At 41.8% G+C, this 27,466-nt stretch overlaps 2 pseudogenes; both read right to left on the reverse strand.

Annotated features, from left to right (window-relative positions):
• Positions 1-7,581: 7,581 nt before the first annotated feature.
• Positions 7,582-27,466, reverse strand: part of LOC147438132 (uncharacterized) — a 35,784-nt pseudogene continuing 15,899 nt past the window's right edge.
• LOC147438133 (uncharacterized) lies at positions 21,224-26,799 on the reverse strand (annotated as a pseudogene).

Consider the following 27,466-nt stretch of genomic DNA (forward strand, 5'->3'; position numbering starts at 1 on the left):
GAATCAAGACAATGTTTGGCAAAGACAGTATGTGCACACAACACATAGGAATACAAGATTTGAATCATGATAGTTGGTATGTATATGCATGAGTTTGTTTGTGATGCACATGGAAAACAATGTTTTATTGTGAAGTTATCCAATGGTCATGATGCATGTTTGAATCTTCTTAGTACTCATAATTTTATAAAACCTTTGCACAAAATCACTTTGAGTTTCATAATTCAAAATGTAAACATATATAAATAATTTACAAGATGTACTTATTTCATCCTACTATCATGTGTGTATGCATGCGTGTGTGTGTGTGCGTGCACCCATGTACAAGTGTTCAACTTAATTATTATCAAATTCATGTCATGTTGTGCATTGTAACTTGATAACTTAAATAAAACTTTTAATGGTGTGCACGTAAAACCGTGGTACTCCACAATGATTACTTGATGATGACTTGACATCCCACAACATTCACATGATATGATATGATGGAGATATTTTTTAGGTGTATAGTTTTTGCCCACTTTGACAACTTTCTACACTAGAAGATAGAAATGGTTGTTTATGTTCTTATCAATTTATACCTAGGAAGATTGTGTGTTGTATCACAATCTTGGAAAGATCATTATACATTTCAAAGCGATGTAATGTATTCACACTAAAATAGTATGTTGTATTGCTCATGCGGCTAATGGTCTATTTAGTATTCCAGGCCTAAAATAAATATTAACTCTTGAGTAGTTTTGGATTTTTTCCTATCAGAGGCAATGTGTAATTTTCTATGGAAGAATCGACATTTAGAATCGGTGCTTTCCTTCTAAATTTTTTTGGATTCAATGCAAAGAGTTGGTTAAAAAATTTCTTAATAATTTCAAGTTTTGCATATGACAAGTGAGAGTGGAATATGTCATAACAATTTTATAATCATTGTTTCTATTTATTTTTTATTTTTGCCTTCAAGAATGTGAGATATATATTTAATAAAGAGTTTCACAAAGCATTATAAGGATCATTGCGCTAATTTTGACGTAGGTACTTAAAGACAATATATGCTATTGACTCGGGGGATTCACCATGGAAAATTTTTCATACCAGGTAAGTGCAGGAGAGGAGGGTTTTTTTTCAAGTTACATAAGTGTATAAGTTAGGCGCATGTCCCCAATAGGGTAAGATAGGTTATAATAGTTTTCTTCTTTGATTATCGTATAAGCGTAGGAAGGGGCGTCATATTCCCTAATGTGAGTCTATATAAGAGTTTTATCAAAGTTGTACGCTAGCGAGTGGCCTCCCCTTTTTTATATAAAGTGAATCCCCTGGGGCTATTGGGCATTGACACTAGTCTATTGCTTGAGGTGTAGGTGACCTCTTAAGTACCCAAATGGCTTCCGAAAAAATTATTTACCCCTCAAGGTGTTGAGATAGGGATATTCAAATGATTTTCTATGTGTTTTCCATATGTGTGAAAGAACAATTTGCATCTTATCTTAGCAAGCTTGAACAGTTAATGCTTCCTACATTGAATAGTTTCTCATGAAATGGAAAGAATTTTTGAATGGAAGTACTTACAAGTAAAAGAGATGCTTTTCTTTGGATTTGTTTTGGTCAAATGCAAGGCATTGTTGGAGCGGATATTTAATCATTTCCAATTCTGAGTTTCATGAGTGAAAACAACGAAAGGAGAGTTTTATTTATCATGGCAATTTTATAATCAAAATCGCTTTGTAATTTATTGTTGAAGTTTTTAGATTGTTAATCAAGTGTCTGGCAAAGGATGTAAAAGGATGCATGCTCATCCTTGGGCTTAGTGGGAAATTCATATTCCCACCAAAGATTCCCACGCTTGTGGAATCCCATTAGCATTTCCCTCATTTGAAAATAATCCCATGTAGACTCTACTTTCTCACAATACTCTCTCTTTCCAGTTTATAAATAGTCCGATTTGCGATTCTACTCACGCCTAGAAAAATACATTTTTCTTAACCGATCAAAATAAGGGGAAACTTGAAATTCTCCCGGGTTTCAGGCCAAAATTTGAAGCTTTTGCCGGTAATTACACTAAAACTTGTGTAAATTTGCCAGTTTTATTAAAGCCAAGCTCAAAATCTAATCTGGATTTTATAATTTCAGCCGGTTAAAATACGCTAGATTGTCTTCTAACATTGATTCTACTTTCCCAAGGTCGGCTCTCTTGTCCTAAATTTTCTTATGGGAAGTCTATTTTCCAGTTGTGAATATTAAAGGAAAAAACAATTCCACGTGTGGAAAAGTCCCAAAACACTCAAAAGCTAACTCAAGTCCCAAAACACTCAAACGTTGTACCCGGCCCTTGGCATGCTAATTTCTTGATCATGTTGCATCCTATTCAACTTTTAGAGTACTTGTTCATTTTTCCAACTTAAATTTGTGAGAGCCCTTGTGGACTTCATTCATCACAGGAGGTGCTTAGCCGATGGGATGGCTTGTGCACAGTGGCTTGTGCACAGTCTGGACACAATCCTATGCTCATATTTGACTCGATGAAAAAGTTGAAACCCCTTGGCTTGTTGCACACATGTGCGTCAAAGCCTTTGATGAGTGTTGCTTCTAAAAAGTTATTTTTTGTACATTTCAGCTATTAGTTAATATCGATTGGAAATTAAAAAAGAAAACAAGAGAATCTTACTAGCATGCACAGAGAACTGAGAAGGTAGGTACTCGTGAAAGGAGAGAGGGGGGAGGGGGAGAGCATGCCTTGCTTTTTAAATCTTAGAGGGAGGCCGATCCCACTAAGTTGGGGGCATCAAAGTGGTCTATGACGATCGTGTTACAGTCACGCTTTTGTAGGGATTGTGATTGACTCTCATGCCATACGTTTTTATAAGCTGAAGCCTTGAGCTTACTTAACTAAGGCTGGGAGCGATTCAACTAAGGCTGGTAATAAAGATATCATTGGGGGTGGAAGCATCTGGCTAATGAATGAATAATAAGTGAGAAGTCAAATTCTCTACATAGATAGCAAATGCGCAACATAGAGTATTCTTGCTTTGACAAAGAGATTGGCAAGACCACCTTTTTACACATAGAGAGAGTCTAATTGGCCAAACAAACACAATGATCAGTTGTGTCTATGACCTTGTTGTGTCTATGACCTTGCATTGATGCATAAACCCTAATCCTAGAACCCATCACATCACCAATTGAGTAAAGGGTTTGAAACAAAACTTGCAAAAGAAACCCATGAAGCCTAAAAAGGACTTTACCTACCATAGGATGGAAAGTGAAACAGGCCATTATTCGAGCATTATGCGCAGGTTTCCCAGATTGATTTAAACGCAAGGGACAAAAAATGACATGTCCAAGATACAATGACTCCATGCAGAAAAATATTTGTACACATTAGCTTTCAATACACCACCTTTCACCACAAAAATGTACAAGAGATCAAGATGTTGCAAAATTGATCATCTAGCAACGTAGCATATATGAGAATGCAACCTAGAAGCACCACTGTACACTTTTGTAGGTGTGGCAAAACAAGTCATTTATCATTTTCTAGAAAGTGGAGGCTGTGGTAGGACCAAGCATTGGTAATACCCATATCAAGGACAAGACACAACCTTCAAGACATCCCAAGAATGTGGTCGTATTTGCCTTAGATCAATCTTGGATAAATACCTTGTACTTGAGAGTCTAACTCCAAGGCCATCCATCCATGCCACTGGTTACTAGTGCTTAATTGTAATATTATTAAGGGCTTTATAATCTTATCAATCAGGACCACAACAATGGCCCATTACTTGCTCCCCAAAAATCCATCTTGCACATGATGCATGATGCGCATACCCATAATGATCACCAACCCACAACTAAGAATATAGGGAAGGCAAATGCATTGAAAATAGGAACGAGCCGCTCCCCCAAAAGAGGGTGCGAAGGACCTAGCCCATAGATAATACCCCACATTCGCACACTTCACATAGTCAAAACACAAAGAAGATTGACTACTCTATCAAGTTTCCAAATATAAACATATAGGTAGATGTGTAACACCCATGGGCACAGCTTTGTGCTGACCATACCATCATTATATTGTGTGCACTTTAAACTCCTCATAGGACTCCGCTCCTTGCTAAAAACACCATATTAGTGAATTTGGGAATTTCCCAATTCCCACTTTTAACAAGAATTTAGATTTGAACATATGGTGAAATCTTAGCCAAAGTTTTGAGAGCACGACTTCGAATATCTTTTCAAGTACTACTTTGTGGAAGGCTTTGGTCTTCAGAAATAGTTTGAGATTTGTCTATATGGCCAAATCTTGAAGACATTGGTGATTCCCAAATTGGCTCAAAAATCGCAAACTCTCTAATATGGTGTTTAAGGCTGATGCGATGGACCAACATATATTTAGGTAAATGCAAAGGAAAGGCACCAATTAATGAAGATGCACCACTTACCTCACAAAGTGATGTTATTGCTAGAGAACAAGTAAGAAACTTTTTTTTGTTCAATGCATCATGAGTAATTAGGAAAGAGAAAACTACCTAAACATTGGTTCAATCCCAATTTGATACATAATCAATTGAACTTGTTAAGTTTCTTTAAGTTGTATTAATATGGAAGGACTATTTGAGGATATACTGTTTGAATTAAGAAAGAAACGTTTTCCTAGAAAGAACTCTTTCAACCTTATTTCATTTTACTCCAATATTGATTTAGTTCCAACTCGCCTTTGATCACAGAAAGGTAGCTCACGTTTCTACGCAGGATCCATGCATTTCTATGCGTAAAGTTGATCCATTTCTATGAGACAACTTGATTTATTTCAGTAAAAGATGGCCAACCGGAGAGTTACTACAGGTTGTATGGATAGCCAATGACGAGGGATGGAGTGAGCATCCGCCAGAAGAAGTTTCTACGAGTCCTAAGTATTGCAATATAATAAAGTAATGTTGTATGTAGAGTTTTCATTTAGGAAAGATTGTCTTAATGCCGATTTGATAATGTTTGAAGGACTGTTTTAACAAACTTATGATGGGAACCCTTGAAAGGAATTTTGTGTATGAACAATCATGTGGTAGTAATTAGAAAACAAACAAAAAGTGTGAGTGTGGGGTGGAAAGTGGGAAATGGCTCAGGTTGCTGTTCAAGGATGGGTAGTCTCAATTATTCGAGAAACTCTCCAGTCCTTATTAATAGGAGAAGCGAAACTAGAGACTCATTGTGCCAAAAGTCTAAAAGTCCCAATTGTACGTGCCTCTGAAAATAATGGGAAAAACGGCATTTGGGGTGTCTCTCTTTTGAAAGGTGAGAATTAGGAACGTTAGATTATTGTGTTAGTTCATGCTTTCCCTGTGAGACAAGGCTAGCAAACCTTTTCAATGACTCGGACTCAAGTTATCCATTAGAAATCTTGTATAACTTGACTTTATTTTTCTCAATTGATGAGGGCCTAGCGACCTGTTAGGTACCCTCCTATTGCCAAATGGATACGATGACGAGGCGGGGACCTCACATAGCAGCCCTAGGGAGGGCCCAAAACTACTCAATTTGAAAGGCCATTTCGGTCTACGTTCGGTCATTGAAAGTAAGGCCGCCAAAGTGTCCAACATGGATTGTATCATCTAATTAAATCTACATTAGTACTAAAGTGAATGCTCTCTTCTTTGGGAGACCATGGAGTCTAGTGATAATACAAAAGATTCTTGCGTGTGACTTTCAAGGAGATAAAATTTCCCCTTTTCTTTAAGAAACTTGAGATTTTTTTTCCAAATTAAAGGAACATACTCTTCATGGAAATATTTTTTTGTAATTTCATTATACTAAAAACTTCCTTCTGATGAATATATGTGGTATGTTTACACTTAAGAGAGTGGATTTCCCCCACATCTTGAGAATTCTAGACTAAATTCATGAGTTATGGAAAAAAAATAGAGGACTAGGGGCATTAAGCTCTTTGACATCAAATGTAGCAACCTTCGACATGGGATACTAATGTTATTTGGTTGACTTTGACAGTACAAGGGAAGCAATGCATGGGACACTTCTCTAGGCTTGTCTCCTTCTCTCCTAGAAAACGCAAACTTAAAACACAAAAACACGACAAAATACACAAGGTGGTTTCCTTTTGCCCAACTCAAGCCTTGCCCTTTGGGAATTACAAGCACCTAACACCTTGTGAGGCATATTGTGAAGCCTAGGCTTGGAACTAAGAGCACACTCACCCTAGTCAATAAACACACACCCAAAAAAACCCATTTTCTCAAACAAAAACCACTAAGAAAAACACATGTAGGATCGCCTCCAATGACATAAAATCCCTAGCCTCTCCCTCAATTCTCTATCATTAATGCACATCCATCATTGCTAGAGCATTCTCATACAACACACAAGTTTGAAGTGAGAAACCCCTAGTTCAATCCCTTACACACCACCCATTAACAAGAAGGAAGAAATGCAAGACTGGAGAGGAGCACCACACAAAAGCTGATGTTATCTCCTTCATAAGCACTCAAAGTGTTGAGATTGGAACTAAGAAAGCACCCATCGAGCTTCATGATGGTATGACAAAGTTGTTAGAGAGGTTAACATGCTAGAGATAAAATTTAAGAAAGAAAATCACTTTCAGAAATAGAGATAGAATTCCCCCTTCACTGCATGATCTCATAGCTTCAAAAATTGATACATACAAACATCAAGAATCTAGAGGCAGAAAATAGCAACTTTGATTGTCCTAACCCACATGGCAAAATCTAAAATAGCAGCCCTACTCAAGAGGCCCCAAAACTACTCAATCTGAAAGGTCACCGGAAGTAAGGTCGCCAAATAAGCATTTAGCATGGGCTGCATCATCTAAATCTGCGTTGGGAATGGTCTCTTTGATTGGTTCATGAGCAGCACCGACAAGCCTGCTTATAGCTGATACTTGGCTCTCTTCCTGCATAATTGACATGAGCTTCCAAAGCTTCACTAGGACCGCAATTATATTTGTCCAGATACTCATCAGTGCGATGTTTCTGTCTAATTTGTGTTGAGGACCTTGGATGTACTTTACGAGAGCTTATAGCCTCATTTTCATCTAATTGTGTACTACAATCATGTAATACAGACATCGCCCGGCCATCCTCCTCCCCATTGACCTGATTGCTAATAATCTATACCTCCACTGCCATTTCTGCTAGTGCCGGTGGAGCCTCCCCTTCGATCCCCAGCATCTCCCTCATAAGATCATAAACCATGTGTGAGAGAAAGGAACTCATAGAGAAGGTGAGTTAGAGAGAGAGGGAGAGTGATACACAGAGAGAGAGCCAAGAAGGTGATGGCAAGCAGCGTGTATTGAATTGATTACCGAGTATGTATTTTATACAGTTATGGAGGCAGTTACAAGTTCGTGTGAGATTCTTGGGAATGCGGGTAATTGTGCCTATTAGGTTGACACGTGGTTGGATGATATGGGTTAATATCCCCATACGCCTCCGTAAGAAACGTCGTCCATACAGAGGCATGTATGTGTGCATACTGTGATGTGATCATGAGATAGATCTACATGCTTTGTAAAAATACAATATGCATATGCAATTATTCTTGGTGTGACTTCTTAGGTCTTCAACCTAGATCAAGGTCCGACTTCATAATTAAGAAGATTAGAAACTCTGATCTTCGCTTTGGTCGAACTTTGAAGTGCTTCGTCAGGTCTGTATTATGAATGATTTCATGAGCTTGGACATTGCACATTCGCCCCCCCAAGCAAAATGAAAGCATGATTCCAACTTTGAAAGTATTAGTCGACGTCAAGGATAAGGTAAACTGATTGTAAACACTTGCCAATTGATAGAAAAGAATGGTGATGTGCATCAGCTGAGTGGAAAGGTAGAGAGCCCTCTGAAGTTGGGCGAGATGTGGGATTGGAGGCTTTGACAGGGTAATGTGGGTGTTGGAGGGAGAAGCTGATGATGAGGATTTGGTATGCACTGGAAGGAGAGGTAAGACCAAGAGGTACTCCACCACCAGTATCAAAGGGAGCATAGACAAGTGCGAGAACAACAGGTATGCAAGAAATCTCGGCCACATCAGGCTCACCTGAAGGTTGTGCGTCTGCAACTCTTGCTTCACCAAGAATTTCAGCAGGGTGGTCGTCGATGGCATGGTCTTCATCTGCAGTGATGATTTTGTAGATATCACCACCGGGATCAAAGGGGGTAGAAGAGACAACTCTTAGCAAGGGAAAATTTGTTGTATCATGGAGCTGAGAATTGGTTTGAGGGAAAGGCTCACTCGGCAAAGGTTGGGTTAGAGTAGCCAATTGAATGGGAGGTTGGGAAGTGGCTACATCATGAGCGGATGGCTCAAGTTGTTGGAGATAGCACTGAATTTGAGTGAGCATTTGCATGCTTGATGCATCGGGGTTCTGCATGAAGCAGGAGAGGTAGTTGGCAGCAAGGTGCATGTTCGATTTTTTACGGGAGACAAGGTAGAGACAAGCTAGAGAACGTTGATTGTGTGATCATTGGTCCCGCCTAGATTGTCCCGCCTACGAGGGTTGATAGAACTTGAAGGTTTTGAGCTGGAGCTGAATTTGAGTTGCTTACGGGAGACAAGGTAGAGAACATTGATTGTGTGATCATTGATCCCGCCTAGATCGTCCCGCCTGCAAGGGTTGATGACACTTGAAGGTTTTGAGTTGGATCTGAATTTGTGAAAGCATCCTTTGCAGTAAACGCATAAGGATGGAGCATGGCAGGGATCTTGAATGATCTTGGCCCTCACAACAAAGGGTGGCACATATCGGGCCTGAGGTACACAGGCTGAACTGAAATTTCTGAATGCTTGAAGATTGGGAGTAGAAGGTGCTATGGAGTTGTGACTCGGAGGTCCACCATTCCTGCAGGGATGGATCCCAGAAGAGTGGCAAGGGGTTTCATTGCCATAGTGAAACCGGTTCATAGCAATCAAGCAAATCCAAGTTGAAAGGTGTGGGCACACATTAGGTGAAAGTTGGACTCACTTTTGGGCCCTGTAATAAGTGCCACGTCGGCTAAGAGAGAGAAAATGAAAATGTTAAATTGTGCATTTTATGTGATACTCTTCTGCGCAACAAAAAGCCAAAATGACATTCTTTGGTGGGTAGCCACCGTCTTTATCATTCTTATCATTCGTTCTCTTGTCAGGAATCCAACTAACCGTATGACTAATGATTTGAAATGCCAACTTACAAGCGTTCCCTCTAGAAACATAAGCCACACGAACTCTATCAAGTCTAAACTTTAGAATATGGCCTTCCCTCCCAAAACCTGAGATATTTCATGAGTTTCGAGTCTCTGTGTTTTTCTCTATCAACTCTAGGAATGAAGAACACTTCTTTTCCTGATGAAAACACTAATTGGAACTTGCAATCCTCAGCCCGTTCATTGTTAACACTTACCCAAAGAAAGAACACACATCATCTTCATGTTGATGTATTGCAAGAGTACGCACCGTTGCAGAAACGTAGGAGGAAGTCTTTCTTATCTCAACGGGAGAAAGAACTTAGAAGGACAAACAAGGAACATCATTTGGATTTGTGGACCTATGGGTCTATTTATCCAAAGGATCCTAAGACAAATGCGCCACCTCCCTTTGCTAATATCACTAACCTCTTACATTTCACAGGCGATGGCAAGGATGGGCTATTGCGATACACGAAACATTTGGAAATGAGAGGATTGAATGCGGAAAGGCAAAGAAACTTCCTCGCGATGGAGAACATGCAGCTGAAGAAACTTAATGAAGCATGCTCTCAAAAGATTTCATCAAACAAAGAGACAATCCAAGGCCTTGAGAAGCAGATCACAAGTTTGCGAGAGAAAGACACCGTGCTTGGTAGTCGAAAAAGAAAACGAGATATGTGCAACATTGAGAACATGAAGGTTGGTAGTGGTGGCCTAAAAAAATGAATACGAGCTTTAAGGTAACTCGAAGCTTTTTTCTACAATGTGCTTCACTAAGAAATGGATACACTTTCCTATACATTATCATAACGCATGGTGCTTTTTTGGGTGGTCTTTACTGTATCCAAACTCGAACGGTGCAGGCTTCAATGCCGGAGTGCATTACAGTCGTCTAGTTCTAAAAGAAGTAGTTGAAGAGATGATAACTCAGAAAAAAAATTGTACCTTCATGAACGAGAATCAGCTGGAACCACCAATGGAAGTGCAAGCAATACTTGATGAGAGTGGCATCTTGTAGATGGGATACACGGAACTCTTCAAAGCATTAGCTAAAAAGTTTCAAAATAAACTACAGAGAGGATCATTGCTGCCAAATCCATCACATGTAAAGACTGCTCGCCGACACGTAAACGATGAGGTGTTTGAGAAACCTGGGTCACCATTCCATATTGAAGCAATGTTCTTAGGAAAGGATGGCAGAGAGGTACAGTTTCACGAGCACAAAAACCTCTTCGTTCATCTTGAAGCATTGCAAAGGTATGCAGTTCACTTCTTTGACATCAATCGAGAGGAGTGCCGTGGGGTTCTCAAGTTTGTTTTGAAGCTCGACGAGTGCGAGGTCCTGAAGAACAAGAAGCTGGAGAGATTCACCATTACCCTCATGAACTGAGCTCTGGATCCATCAATAACGAAAGAGGATCCACGATACTTCAGCGTGCAATGCAAAAACAACATTCTAACTCTAGGATCATTTCAGGTATACTTTTTTCACTCTATGATAACAAAAATATTGATTATTTGGTTGCTGATTTTGTGTTTTCATTTTTCACTACACGTTGATAAGGAAAATTTTGAAATCTTCGATTGGGTTTTTAGTCAAACCCAAATTCCTTCTATCATCAGTGAACAAAGAAACAAAGTCGTTCTTTCAGTGGAAGGATTTGGTGACTACACAGTGGAATGGCACATGGCATGTGACTTAAAGACTCTTAAGTATATGTACAACATAACACACGGAGCAGCTATCATATGCAGACTTTTAAACCAGTGCTTGATATTCCTCTGAGTAGAGTTCACGTATGTACACTTCATGCACTCTGTCCAATAATTGAAAAGATTGTTCATTTGTACATATGTTTTGCATGGACATTAAAGCCAGAGAGTGAGTCGAAAAGAGTGATCAAAGCATTAGAGGGAGTGCTCTCAGACATTGGTTTGCATGGAGGCAATGTCAAAATCGAAGAGGACCCTAAGATGTCTCAAAGTCGGTACAAGGTACTGAGGAAAGCATCGATAGGCGGAGCGAAGGCAAGAAGGTTTCTTGGGTTTAGCCTCAAAGATTCAGATAGAGAAGAAAGGAGAAACCTGGTCAACAAATGGAAACAGTTACATAAAGTGGTTAAAGACAATGTTGGTGGTAGGGCAATACAGAATCACAAGGCGAACGTGTGGAAATCACTAGATAAAAAATTCCACTACGTTGAGCAGCATTCTTGGGACCAAAGTAAGCTCACATCATTTCAAGCAGCCTTGCTGGATTGGAAAAAGGCTTACCTTACAGGGTGGGGTGGGCAACATATCACACATTACATGGTGGGTTGGCATTCTACGTATACATTTTTTAAAAAAAAATTGTACTCTACTGACCATTTTGTTTTATTTCAATGCAGCACATACTGTTCAACCATGGTCCATTTTTTGCCAAGACATACGACTATCAATATAGTACACACAAGGCATGGAAAAAACCCACTACATGGCAAGAACAGGTTGTTTTAAGCACACTAGACATGGGGGAGGAAAAGATAAGGCCAATAGCCTATTAGAGTTATACCAATGGAATTATAGAAGACTAATTCATAGAGCAAGGCAGAAGGAACTTCTTAAGAGTTCAGAAATTACACGGTCTTTACAACACATCCACAAAGAGAAGAAACATATGGCTTGGGGAGCTTCAAATGCGGTGGAGTGCCATGCAAGGTGGCGACGGTCACGAGGCAGGAGCGGGAGAAGATGGACCTGAGCCCGTCATTTTTATCCTCTTCGATGCACCTCCTTCTTCCTCATTTTGTACCTCTTCAATGTGCAAGCTCTATAGATGAGCTCGTTCCTCTGTTGATGGCAGCATCCCCATGGGCATCAGGCGTCTTCTTTCCCTCAGAAACAGCCTCTTGTTGTATGGATCTCAGCTTTCCGGGTCTTCAACCCCTGCAGCCATAGCCTGAGCTTTGTAGGACATGAAATAGGGGGCTCTAAGTGCTTGGCACCCATACCCAATGCCAAATACGTGTAGAGCAAACTGTTTCTCAATCAGAATTAGTCTTTCTGCGTTTAATGGGAGGGGGTGCCCACCACACAATCTTGTAATAACTTTCATTGCAAATAGTGGGAACTTTGCATTGTCATCGGAGTATTCCTTGTGGTATATTATGATCTACATAAAAATTGTAATGAATTTAAGGGCCGTAAGTGAGATGAGTACAGTTGCCAAGTACTTGAATTGTTTCTACAAACCTTTTTGTGGTTGAAACACCCGATGTAGTGAGACAACGCCGCATCCTTGCCTTGGACTCCAGTGACAAGCCCTTGCCGTGAGCCTCCCGCACTTCTAAGGAAACTATCGTCATACACTAGCACCTATCAACAAAAAAAATGATCATTATATTTTATCACTGAGCCATCTCCAATACCATTCGAATTCATGACAAAAATTACCATCTGATTCTCGTCCATTTCCAGCATCGACCTCCCCCACAAGTGAATAGAGTGACTATTCATTACCTGATCTCTGGGTGCCATAGGCCTACCCATGTTTTCCAAGCCAAGTTGTTTTGTTGTTGATTCAAACTGCTCATCTGTTGGAAAATTGGCCTCTCCAGACTTCGCTTCATTGAATATATCTTTGATCAGCTGCCACCCTGATGTGAACTGTGAGTTACAGATAGTTGTGTCAGCAATAAGATGTTGGTCCACTCCATCATCATCCACAAACCCCATGTCTACCCCACAAAAAATTGCAATTGCAGCTAGGCAATAGTCCTCTCGTATATTGAGCTCATGCATGATATCTGTGAGCAGAACATAGTGGGTGTCGCCCGCCATAGCAAAGCTGTGAGAACAATTGAGAGGCAAAGTCACTTCCTTACTTGGACTTTCTTGCTTGCACCCTATTGCTACATCCGCAAGAGAAGCAAGAGTTAAGCCCGCATCAAATGTTTCCTTTAGTACCTCTACCCGCTCTTCTTCTGGGTCGAATTGCACCTCCACATCCTCTACCTCTTCCTCCGGCGCCAATGGACAACTATCGAAAGTTGTTGACTAGGAAGTCTCTGACTCACCATCCGTCTGTAAGTATAAGTAACAGACAAACCCGTGGTAGAATTCCACTAAGCGACACTTTTTGAAGTGCTTCATACACGTATCTTGTACAAGCAGTGCATTGGAGGGACACTTTTCTAGACAGCGATTCAGTCTCCTTGAAGCACTCTTGTCAAGGTCAAAGTCGGCTAGGTGCACATATCTCATGTCATCAACTGTCATGGAATTGTCACAAGTGATTGCCTCATACTGTTGCAAATGGGTTTGTAGGTACTCAAATGAGCAATCTATAATCCTCTGTATAGAAAACTTTGCATTAAACATTCCTAATAGTTCTGGTGCACGGTGATGAGCATGGGCGTTGTATAAGAACGTGAATAGTTTTTCTTCACATGTATCCTCGCTCACAACGTCTGTTTCCAGGACTATGATCCCCATGACTGAAAGAAAAAGCAAGTTAAAACTATTTGGTGTCATAACCAAGCGAATATTGAGCCTCGAGTGTTGAGATGTAGAGAGAAAGAGAGAGAGACGAGACAAGAGACACACCATATATGCTCCCAAAGATTGATTCATATTGAGGACAAGATACAAATATATAGGTGAGACCAAGTTGAGTAGAGTGAGCCATATATAGCTCCAACACCCCCACTCAAACAAAGGTCTCTAGCTTTGGATGAAAAAACCCTTGGGGAGTTCAAGGGAAAAACCCAAGCCCCTATACAATGTGAAGATATGAACGAGCGATGATGATGTGAAAGTGAATTGTGCATCTATGTACAAATGTTAAAGTGACTTAGAGATCACAATGTGCAAATGTGGAGTGTGCATAGTGCATGGTACCTAAAAGATTACAATGTCATATGTACAAAGCTACTACAATAGCAAAGAAGCTAATCTAGAAAGAGTAAGGCCGAAGCAACTCCAAGCTCCAAGCGCAAGAGGATGAAACGTGACTCGTTGAGGCCTTTGGTCAAAATGTCTGCAATCATCTGGTCACTTGGACAGTGATCAACCATAATGGTTCCTTTGCGTACTTCATACCTGACATAATGATAATGGAGAGCAATGTGCTTTGACTTATTATGCTGAAGATAGTCTTTTGCAAGACTAATAGCACTTTGGTTGTCACACCGCAAGGGTGTGCTAGAAAGAGGAGAGTGACCAATATCAACCAGCATTTGTCGAAGCCAAATGAACTCATGAGCTGCAAGTGATGTTGCAACATATTCTGACTTAGTCGTAGAAACTGCAACACAACGTTGTTTCTTGCTGGTCCAAGAAACAAGACAACCATTTATAAAGAAGCAATTTCCACTACTAGATCGCATAGATAAATGTGATCTTGCCCAGTCTGCATCTGTGTAACCCAAAAGAGAAAGAGATTGCATAGAATCCAATGTGAGATGTCGTCGATAGACTAAACCCAAATCTGTAGTGCCTTTCAAGTATTTCAATACAAGCTTTGCAGCAGACCAATGCTTAAGAGAAGGACATGCAAGATGTTGTCCAAGATAATTAGCAGCAAACAGAATATCAGGACGAGTGTTGAAGACATCCAATCAAGTTAGCATAAGGTTGATTTGTGACAAGTTGACCGCCATTGTCAGAAGTGTTCTTCGTAGAGCTCGCAAGACAAGGTGTGTTGGCTGAATGTGCAGATTCCATACCAAATTTTTGAATAGTATCTACAATAAACTTTGATTGTCGAAGGAATAAAATACCTTTTGTATAGTTCCGTTGGATTTGAATGCCAAGACACGAGTGAATCTCTCCAAGATCCACCATATCAAATGCAGAAGACAATAACTTTTTCACTTGCTGAAGAAATCCCAAATCATTGGAAACAAGGATGGTATCATCCATATAAAGAGCAAGAATCACAAAACTGCTACCTTGGCGTTTTATGTATAAGTTGGGGTCTGACGAGCAAGAGATGAATCCTTTAGAGGTGAGAAAAATATCAAATTTTGTATACCAGGCTCGCGAAGCTTGTTTCAGACCATATAGTGCCTTATGGAGTTGAGCAACAAGGTCTTCTTTACCTAGAATAACAAACCCTTCTGGTTGTTCCATATGAGTTTCCTCTTCCAAGTCACCATTAAGAAAATCAGTTCACACATCCATTTGATGAGCTTCTAAATCAAATTGAACAGCAAATGCCAATAAAACTCGAACACTTATAATGCGAACAACTGGTGAAAAAGTCTCTTGATAATCAACACCAGCTACTTGGGAGTAACCTTTTGCAACTAAACGTGCCTTGAACTTGTCAAAATATCCATCTGCTTTTACTTTTGTCTTATACACCCACTTACATTTAATAGCTGTACGACTAGGAGGTAATTCAGTTAGTATCCATGTACCTTTAGAGATAAGAGAATCGTACTCTGCTTCCATAGCCTCTTGCCATTGATCCTTTTGTGGTGAAGAGATAGCTTCATCATAAGTAACGGGATCTTCAGAAGTAGAAAAAGCATTATCAGCAATATCGTCATCATAAACATGACATGAGCCATGTTCAAAATCAATAGGCAGATCAACAAAAATATCAATATCATCATTGGCAACATTCAGAATGAATGGTTGTGAAGAGGAAAGTTGCTCTATAGGAAGAGTTTCATCTTTTGAAAGAAACGAAAAAGCCTGAAGCAATGATTTAGTATCATCAGAATCATCCATGGACCATGAGCCTCCCATAAGGTGTTCGTTAAAAGTAGCATCACGATTCACAATTACTTTCTTGGAGGAAGGGTCATAGAATTTGTAGCCTTTGGAAGTGTCAGAATATCTAATAAAAATAACTTTAAGACTAGGAGCATCAAGCTTTGTTCGTGTTTCTTTGGGAACATGAATATAAGCAATACATCCAAAGGTTCGAAAATGAGATACAGAAGGAATGTCACCTGTCCATGTTGTGATGGGTATCTTACCAGAGGGTGCAGTAGTAGGAAGATGATTTTGAATAAATACTACTGTCAAAGTAGCTTCAGCCCAGAAAACACGAGATAAGCCAGAATGAATCAGCATACATCTTACAACATTGAGAATAGTGCGATTCTTTCGTTCAGCAACACCATTCTGTTGAGGTGAATATGGAATAGTGTGTTCATGATGAATTCCACTGTCAGCACAGTAACTCACAAACTCTCGAGAAACATATTCGCCTCCATTGTCACTACGAATCTTCTTAAGGCGACGACCAGTTTGAAGTTCTGCAGCTTTGTGGAATTGTTTGAAAACAGATAAGGCTTCAGATTTTTTTCTAAGTAGAAATACAGTCTTATACCTTGAGAAATCATCAATGAAAGTAATGAAGGAGCGATATTGTGATCTCGAAGAAGGTAGAGGTCCAGATATATCAGTATGAACAAGATCCAATATGTCATGAGAATGAGTTGTATTTGAAAGAGGAAAGGGTTTACGATTGTGTTTCCCAAGAGCACAAAATTCACAAATTCCCATATGGGGATGGGCTTTAAGATCCATGCCATGAACAAGATCACGACATTGAAGATCAAGGAGTTTTGAGAAATCAACATGAACAAAACGGTGATGCCATACTTTGCAATCATGATCACCTAGAGCAGTGACAACATTTGCTACAGCATCGTTGAGAGAGAGTTCAAACAAGTTACCGTTTCGAGGAGCAGTGGCTATAGTTTGTCCATCTTTCTCAATTCGGCATTTGGTATGATCAAATCCAACAAATAGACCAAGATCAACAAGTCTAGCAACTGAAAGAAGATTACGTTGAAGATCTGGTACATGTAATACTCTTCGCAAAATTCGAGTGGAAGAAGATAAGGTGCCAAGATATAAGTCTCCAATACCCTTTACTTGACAAGTAGTATCATCAGCAAGATAAACAACACGTTGAACTGGTAGTGGATGATAGTTATGAAGCCACTTAGACTGATATGTCATATTTCCTGTAGCACCAGAATCGACAATAAAAAGTGACCCATCACGTACATGAAGTATTATGTCTGGAGCAACTGAACATAGGACGCATCTTGTTTCTGGTACAATGTTGTTTCGATGTTCAGTAGCATATGCTCTATTCCGACCTGTGTCGAATCGACGCTTATAGCACATATGAGTGGGATGATCAGATCGTCCTCAATATTCACAAGAAGAAGAAGAAGAGTCTCTAGATAAACGTGGTTGTTTTGTGGTAATATTGTGTTCTTCATCATATTGACGTGCCCAACAATCATCTTCAGTATGGCCGTTTCTGTTGCAGTAAGAACATTGCTTATTAGGAAATTTGAGACGAGAGAAAATATTACCGCGACGGCCACCTCTGCGGTTTCCTCATTGAAATGGACGCCTTCGAGCATAAAAAGCACGTTCCATCTATTGTGACTCAGTCTCCTCTTGTGAAATCATAGTTGTATCATGACCAGCATTACGACGTTCTTGACGTTGAGAGTATTCAATTAAAGACATGCAGGCTTGGTCAAAATCAAGACCATCTTTATTAGAGAGAATAGTAACAATGTTATCATAAGAAGAGTCCTTCACCGTATCAAGGAGAAGTGTAATCAGTTACTTTTGTGGAACAGGATCACCGACAGCAGCAAGTTGATTAATAACAGATTTGAAAGATTCAATATGTCCCGTCATGGCAGTACCAACTTCATATTGTAACTTGTTAAGCAACCCTCTCAAATAAAGTATTTATGTAACAGATTTCTTCTGAAAGTTTGCAATAAAGTACTTTTATACGTCGTGGGAAGTAGTCAGTTCATACATATCAAGAAAAAGGGAATGAGTAAGAGCAGAAAGAATATACCGACGATCTGCTTTGTCACGTCGTTGCCAATCCGTATAGGCAACATTCCAGTCTTCAAATATAGGTCCTTCAGTGATAAGCACGTTATCATTATCCGTATCAACAGGCTGAGGCGGACAAACACGATTTCCAAGAACAACATCGGAGAGTTCGTCGCCTTCAAGAATTAACAACATCTTTGCTTTCCAGCCTGGAAATCCTTGACCTTAGAAAGGAGGAACAGAACGCTGGCCAGACGAAAAGCCGTTGAGGAGAATATTCATAGCCATATCTTGTTACGAGAAAACGTATAAGATAAGATCGCAGAATCTGCACACCATATATGGTGAAGGCCGCAATTGAGAATGAGAGAGATATGAGAACTGCGTTCTGTCAACGATAAACGTAAGAAGGATGCTCAAGGAACGTCCAAAGATGTGAGAGACATCACCCAAAAAAGGCAGGATAAAGGAGACGTTAATAATAAAAGAGTCCTCAAAATAGAGTGGCGTTAGACACAAGATTGACGGCCACAATACGAATAGCAAAAAGCTAAATCTTCTCTAAAAAGTTAACACCAAAATAAGAAAAACGATCGCGGACGCTTCATGAAGAAGTAGGACGAAGAAAGCTGCGTCAAGCTCAATTGCAGTAAAAACAACATAACTTTCTGCTGCGAACTCCGATTGATGCAAACCTAGAGCTCAAATCGAAGAGCTCGAGGAGACAAACAAGTTTTGGATGAAAAGAGCAATCGTTTTTTTCGTTTCTCCAAATTTTGAGCAGAACACCCCGAAAAATTGAGATGAAGTTCAGGGTGTCATCAACAAGAAAACGTAATCAACGATTAGATTGATTAGCAATAAACGCCACACAAAACACTAATCATATTCTTCTTAACACAAAACAACCACAGTTAACAAAAATCAACGCTTAAAAATAAAATTTGTATCAATTTTGAATCTTACACGCGAATCGCATACACATATTGTTTTGTCACCATGAATTGAATCGGTGCGTGATCGTTACCGCTCTGATACCATGTTGAGATGTAGAGAGAAAGAGAGAGAGAGAGACGAGACAAGAGACACACCATATACGCTCCCAAAGACTGATTCATATTGAGGACAAGATACAAATATATAGGTGAGACCAAGTTGAGTAGAGTGAGCCATATATAGCTCCAACATCGAGTACCCCTCAAGGTCTCTATTCCCTTGGTTATGTCCCGTGTGCTAATGTCATAAAAGGTGACGTCACTAGAGTCAGAACCAAGCGAGTAGGGGCCCCAAGAATCTCCAAATGGCCCTATTTGCTTGGTTCTGTCCCGTGCGCTAATGTCATAAAAGGTTTTGTCACTTGACTCAGAACCAAGCGAATAGGGCCCCAAGAATCTCCGAAGGGCCCTATTCGCTTGGTTTTGTTTCGTGCGCTAATTTCATAAAAGGTGACGTCACTTGAGTCAGAACCAAGCAAATAGGAGCCCAAGAATCTTCGAAGGACCCTATTTGCTTGGTTCTGTCCCGTGCGCTAATGTCATAAAAGGTGACGTCACTTGAGTCAGAACCAAGTGAATAGGGACCCAAGAATCTCCGAAGGTCCCTATTTGCTTGGTTCTGATGGTTCTTGCCTAAGCATTCAAAACAGGTGGATAAGAACAGAGCATTTAATGTTTTAGTGATAGATATATAGGCCTACTTACTCACTATGTCCAAACTCAGGCACGGTCACATAAGGAGTAATTATTCCAACCATGCGGTTTGAGACTTTTAATCTTACCCTAATGCAGTGGCTTCTGTGCACACATAGTTAACAACACAAAGGAAGGGGAGAGAGGTAGGGAGAAAGAACCTGTCTCTGCAATATCCAATGGCTCCAAGTTGGATGGTGATGTCGCAGGCCGCCGACAACAAGAACCAGAAGGTGGCGATGGCAATGGCGACACGGTAGCAAAGGACTCAACCTAGTGGAGGTCGCTCAACGCAAGATCACGAGAGGTGGCCAAGGGGAAGAGCACAGAAAAGGCAAAGGCAATAGAGATCTATTTGTTCTACTTGGAGATGGAGATGGCAACTGCAAGGGCGATCGATATTTGACTCTCAACGCAAGATCACGAGAGGTGGCCAAGGGGAAGAGCGCAGAAAAGGCAAAGGCAACGGTGATCTGTTTGTTCCACTTGGAGATGGAGATGGCTACTGCAAGGGTGATTGGCGTTTGTCTGACCCTAAACGGTCACTCGAAAAGGCATGTGAGCTACCCTCACAAGGACAACAAGTAATAAATGGTCTCAGATTCCCATGTAGTACAATTTACCAACCACAATATCGTGCATAAGTGAAGTTGTAACCCTCGCCGAGGTAAGCATTCTAAGTTTAGAGGCAGTACCCCCGCCAAACATTTCAACTCTTCTGCCTCTTTTCGCGTCCTCTACTGCCCATCATTTTAATTAACTCTTCCCCCATCGATGCTCAATAAGCAAACCATCCCAACTCTTTTTGTGCATCACCTCTTACTCACGCGCATCCTTCTCTTACTCCTGTTCTGCAGTGCTTTAGTGACGCAAAACTCTACACATAGTGAAGAGGTATGCTACTTACTACCCTTTTGTGCACTTGCATTTTTTGTAGTCATCACCAAGCGAATAAGAGAAGGTAAACCCTGTTTGCTGCACCTGTTCGCTTGGTACTGACCATGGTCTTTACCATAGGATGTTTACTTTTACGCTTTTCCTTGGTCAGTGCCACCCGAATAAGGAAAGGCCACTTTGTTCGATGCCCCTGTTCGCTTGGTACTGACCTCAGAAAATATAAGTGATGTCTGCTAGTATAGAGGTCAATGCTAAGCAAATAAGGGGAAGGTAAACCCTGTTTGTTGCGGGTTTAGGGTTTTTTTAACCAAATACGCGTTTTGAATTTATAAGGGAGAAGAAAAATTACAACTTAACACCCATGTAGGGGATTTTGCGTTAGAAAACTAGGGACAGGCACAAAGGCCAAGATTCAGACTTTACAAAGAGTGGCCTACTAATTTTCGGGGGTTTAGGGTTCGCAATAACCATGTATTCCTTTTCCTTCACAGCCAGACTATCTCTTCCTGAAGCCTGTTGGCAAATTTAATGGCTTCCTCATGTTTAATGGCTAGCTCAAGAACTTCATTCTTCATCTCATGTAGCCAATTATAGATAGCCTCTATAGATCCATTCTAGGCGAGCAATCACTGCAGGTCTTTAGGCCTTCTTACTTCCAGAGAGTCTTTGAGGATTAAGACTCTGTGACTGACGATCAGCATTTATTCCAGCTTCAGGATAGCATCCTGCAGAGAGCATTTAGCAAATAAGCTCTTCAAACTAGGAGCTTCGAAATTGGGAGCAGAAAGAAAAGAATTACCAGCAGCTTATCTCGAGGATTGACTCCCGTGTTGACAGCAGCCACTCCCGGGCTGTGTCGATCAAGAACATGAATGGTAACATCGGGGGAGGGCGAAGGGGGACCTCCTGAGGAGGGCCCGGATGCAGTCCTGTTGGCACTGTGGGAGCATACCTTGGAAAGGCATCACCACTATCCTAAGCTTCTTGTAGTTGTTGTGCAAAACCCTGAGGGAGGTTCTGAAAAAAAATGATGGGTGGTTAAATAGACTAGATGGACATGCCTGAACAGAAGAGCCTGGGTTCTGGCTGATGAGTGGTCTGTGAGGGGTGGTACCGCCATGCGGTTTCATGAAAGGTAGACGTCGGAGGGAGAAACAATGGTACCACCCCCCCACATTACGGGAGGTGATGGGAGGGAACGACATGACAGCTAGGAACGCATGGACTTAAACGTCTCCTTCGCATTGGTATTTTGTTGCAGGGGATGCAAACCTGTTCGCTTGCTATTACACTTTTATGAGGTCAGTACCAAGCAAATAAGGGAAGGCAAACTCTTTTTGATGCACCTGTTTGCTTGGTACTGACCTCAGAAAATATAAGTGACGTTTGCTATTACTTTCTGAGGTCATTACCGAGCGAAAAATGGAAGGAAAACTCTTTCCAATGCACGTGCTCACTTGGCACTGACGTCAAAAAATATAAGTGATGTCTGCTATTACTATTTTCTGAAGTCACTACCAAGCGATGTGAGCGGGATGAAAACACACAGAACGCCTCTATAATGAACCGACACACACTCTTGGGATGATATACACACACACTATGGGGCACCACTCGGCTTATACAACCCACCTGGCCAAGACAGGGAACACACCTATGGAGTGAGAGGAGAGAGACTACCCATTTACCCACTCCACACACAGAGATACAAACACACACACCCCCAAAAAAATTTGCACAAAAGAAGAAAATTTTTGATGTTTAGATACAATTGAGCTTAGGCCAACACCAATGGGGCAAATAGCTCACACAATATGGGTAAAGTATGTTGGATACAATCACAAATTGGACCAGAAGCTTCGCTCATAGGAGAAACTTGCATAGCCAAAAAGTATAAAAATAGTGAGAAATTTGGAAAAATGGACAGCGCCATCACGTCCGGAATGGCCCAAAACCTCAGTCTACAATGTCAAAGTGCTCAAATCCGACCTCGGATGAGCAGTTTACGGCCAAAACAGGCTCCAAAAACAGCAAAAACAAAATTGCGGTTGTTTCTCCTCTTCTCTCCACGTTTTTTCTGGTCTTCTCGCTGGTTTTTCAGTTTCCACACTTAGCTTTATTACTTGGGAACCCTTGGCCTTTTAGTTGACCTCAAACGGACCCCGAACAGGCCAAAAATTGACCTCGCAGTGCATAGTTGTCACCTTTTTGCATCATCCGTACACTTGGTACTCAACTTTTTTCAATAATGCATCCCGCCACCACATGAAGTGGCCCCCAGATACAGTTCTTATGATGACCTTTTTGCATAATTATCGCAAGAAAATACCCACGTTGTGTCTGTACTCATCCACGTGCAAATATTGGCCCCATTCGACCTCCTAACACCACTAGATGCCATCTGACGCACCTGCTTACCTCATGTCATCGACCCGCGGATAGCTTCCTTGAGAAGTTTTCTGCACTACCAAATCCTCATTATTATAGAAAAACCATACTGGTATTGGTGATAGTGATAATCTATGCACTATGTACATGTTGTCCCGCATGTACACAGGTGGGCCCCACGTAACCACCTAGCTCTGGAAAATGGGCAATCCTTTATTTGATGCACCATGTATGTGTATATACATATGTGCAATCCCTTGCTCCAAAAAACTCTTGACATAATTTGCCCATCCTCTAGTCTGCTAGATCATTCATGATCAGCAACAACAACAAAAAGAGATATGAGACTCGCCGCGTCACAGGTCTCCTCATCCCTCATCTTGCTCCACCATCATTAACCTGGCATGATACAATTTCAGGTGCAATCCATTTACCCTTGACTTATGTAGGATTCCATACAGGTTAGCTAATTGATATGTACCATTCGGAAAACACTCCACTACCTTGAAAGGACCTTCCCACTTAATTTGAAACTTCTTTTGGAAGGTGTTGTCCATCTTACTGTTGTAGCGCAAAACCAAGTCATGCTTCTTGATACCCTTACTCTTGAACTTCTCATTTATCTTTGCCAAAGCCTTATCTTGCATCTGCCCATAATGCTCCAATGCACTCATCCTATCCAGCTGAACCTCTTGTAACTGTAAGAGCCTCTCTTTGAATGCATCACTAGACGGCCCAAGCAGCTTCTCTAGCATCTTTACTGCAGGCAACTCTACTTCCACAGGCAATAGTGCTTCCTTTCCATACACCAGATGAAATGGAGTAAACCCTATACCTGTCTTCACCGAAGTACGGTAAGCCCATAATGCACTAGGCAATTGCAAATCCCAATTCTTTCCTTGGTGCTCTGTCACTTTCAAAATAATTTGTACCAACTCGCCATTGAGTCTTTCATTTAAGCCATTACACTAAGGGTAATAAGGAGTGGTATGCTGATGCCTAATCTTCATCTTCGCGCATAAAAAGTCTAGCAGTTTAGCTCTAAATCCTGGACCCTTATCTGAAAGTAGCTCTAGTGGCACCCCAAACTTGTAACATATTTCATCATACACAAATTTTGCCACATCCTTTGCAGTGATTTGTTTTACTGCTATAGCCTCTGCCCATCTAGAGAGATAGTCCACTGCAATCAAAATATAGTTTTTTCCCCTGCTTGTGATAGGTAACGGGCCTATTGCATCAATCCCCCACTTTTCAAACACATCAAACGCCATAATGGTTTTTCGTAGCTCTGGCTTCAACACTCTCTTCCCAAATGCTTGACACCTATTGCAAGACCTACACGAATGGTGAACATCCTTGTGCAAACTAGTCCATACATACCCCTCTTGCAAGATCTTATGCAAGGTGATCTTTAGAGCAAAATGTCCGCCACATACACCTTCATGATTCTCTTCCAACACTCTATAAAGCTCCTCCCGCCAAGGTACACGTCTCAACACGAGATCAGCCCCTTTCATGTACAAGAAATCACCAATCAATTTGTACATGTATTCTCTACGCACAAAACCATACTTCTTAGACTTCTGAATGTCTTTCGGAATGATTCCTGTTAGCAAAAACTCCTCTTCTTGAGACAAACTTTCCCCGTCATGATAAAGAGGTAAATTGGTCCTCAATACAAATAGCTCCCCAATCATGCTTTGAGCTGCTTCATGTGCCTCTCCATTTAGAACACGTTCAATGTGTTTGATGCTCCATGGTTCGAATTTTTTTAACAGGCCTTTAATTCTGAAACATATTTCCTTCAATGAGGTGTTCTTGCTCTTCCACATACTCAGCACTTGCTTCACAACTAACAAGGCATCACCTTTTATGCTCAACCTTATAATCCCATGCTTCAAACAAACGTGTAATCCAGCTTCCAACGTAGCATATTTAGCCTCATTGTTACTATGTGGATCCAATTTCAACCCTCTCTTGCATACTAGCTTCCCCTCTGGATCATAAAGTGCTATATACTCAGCACTTGCTTCACAACTAACAAGGCATCACCTTTTATGCTCAACCTTATAATCCCATGCTTCAAACAAATGTGTAATCCAGCTTCCAACGTAGCATATTTAGCCTCATTGTTACTATGTGGATCCAATTTCAACCCTCTCTTGCATACTAGCTTCCCCTCTGGATCATAAAGTGCTATACCCCCTGAAGCCGCATCATGGCTCTTTCTGTATGAGCCATCAAAGAACAAAACATGTGCATTGCTGATTTGTGGCACTTCTTCAACTACCTTTCTCACCACCTCTTCCTTAACAAGAAGGGGATTCTCCTTGTAAGTCAACAAATCAGCTAGGGTAGCTCTTGTACTGTCTTCCACTAGAAAAGAGAACTCAAACTCTTGTAGTTCAATTACCCATTTCTTGACCACATTTAACATAATAGTGCCATTAATTTTTTTCGAGAAAAAGATCCTTCTATTAATTAATGAAAACTGCCCATAGGGCTACAACCACCGCTGCAAGAGAGGGCTACAACAAACATGATGGGGAGACTCTCCCAATGAAAAAACAGCATATATACAATGAGGCTAAATCAAGATATGGGAGGGGGGAAGAGCCACACACGTGGACGGTAGTGCCATCTGAGCACACCCTGGATTATGGTGTAGAAAGTCCCAGGGCGCCAGAGTCGAAGGAAAGCCGTGCGGCGCTCCCGTATGCGGTCGGAGCTGCCCTGTACTCCCTCAAGCTGTCCTCTGAGAGTATGGATCAACTCTAGCCAAAATTCACAAACAGTCTCTACTGGTGGCACAGGGCGAGCCTCAAAGATGTGGAAACAGTGGGCCCGCTAGATGAACCAAAGTGTCAGGCTGCTGATGAGCTCCCAACACTCCTCTCTCTCACTGCACCACTCCTGTGGAGTAAGCTCTGTAGCGGGCTAGAGTGTAGGTCGCCCCCCTACATCACTATCATCCTACTGGTGGAAGATAGCTCAAACTGAAGTGCCGGGCCCGTGAGGGTGGACCAAGCCGTTGCCCCCCAAGTGTACTGTCGAGCCGTGGAGAGAGCAGGCATCAGCCGAAGAACTCGTAGCCACACCTGCTGGGCCGAGGGACAGTCCCAAAGACAGTGACGCAAACTCTCCACAAAATGGTCACAAGCTGCACATGTGGCCGAGAGACCACTATGCACTAGCCAGCTCCCAACTGTTGTAGCTCTATGTGCGACCAGCCACTGAAATAAGGTGACTCACCTCGGCTGACTGGAGTCCCACAAACTCTCCCAAAAGTCTGCCAATAACTCAATTGTGAGACCCTCCTCTTGCCAATGACGTGCTGCAGCGGGGCGGGCCTCTCTCTGTGCTGCTAGTATATGATGTCCCAGTTGAACAGTGTACTGAAAGAACGGGACTCCTGGGTGGTCTGTAGAAGAGAAGGGTTCCCTCCATAGCCACTCACCAGGATCCCACTGTACTCGTGCCAGCGGACAACACTCCCAAGCCCATAGCCTCCAGTGTCCAGTCTCAAGAACTGCTGGGTCAGGGTCTATGACGCAGGTCCTCCCACAGATGCCCACTACTCGGATTCTATGAAAACAGCACTCTGCTACCTGCGGGGCCTCTACTGCAACTAGCTGTAGTCGTCCCCCACCCTGAAGCTCGAAGAACAGGGCTAAGATAGTCTCTGAGCAGGCCCTGACTGAAATGAGAACCTCCAGTTGTGTGAAGGCTCCCATCCACCGGGGTGCTACTGGCTCGAGAGGCGTGAGCCACTCAGCTGGAACTGACTCTGAGATGTCCTGACACATGCTTTGCACCCCTCTCATACCCTGTAGCTGGAATCCCTGCACCTCCTCTGACAAACCTGTAAACTCTAGCCAGTCACCTAGAGAGCGCGCTGGACCTGCTGCCATGGGACCCCAAGAAACATGAGGCTGACTACCAACCAAGTGGCCTCTCTGAGTGCTAACCATGGGGTTCTAGACGAGGGGCTGCCGTAGGCGCTCCTTCGTGCATGTCGGCTGTCTCTGCTCCAGGCCACGCCGTAAGAGCTCCCAAGATCGAAGCAAACTCACTGCAAAGCGGTCCTTCAGTCTCCTGCTCAAACCAACTCGACGCAACTCTATAAAGATCCATCTGGTCGAAGGTTGGCAAGGGCCTCTTCACTAAGGCACCCTCGCACGAAGCCTCTGCAGCAAGAACTCCTTCCAGGGCTCCTCTCCTGTGAAGTCCTCTGACTACGAACTTCCCAAGAAGGGCTCTGCTCTGCTGTGCTGGATCAATGATCCCAAGCCCTCCCTGAGAACAAGAAAGTGTGATGACCGACCAAGCCACCTTGGCTCGGGAAATCTGAGTGTCACGACCTGACCAAAGGAAGTTCCTGATCAACCTCTCTAGCTAGATGATACAAGAACTTGAGAAGATCCAGCAAGAAGTGATGTACCACATAGTCACCAACAACACCTCGTTGGCAACTACTACTCTACCAGCTAG

Source organism: Adiantum capillus-veneris, chromosome 17 (genome assembly GCF_014529385.1).
Source record: "Adiantum capillus-veneris isolate H3 chromosome 17, ASM1452938v2, whole genome shotgun sequence".
In the NCBI taxonomy this organism is placed as follows: Eukaryota; Viridiplantae; Streptophyta; class Polypodiopsida; order Polypodiales; family Pteridaceae; genus Adiantum; species Adiantum capillus-veneris.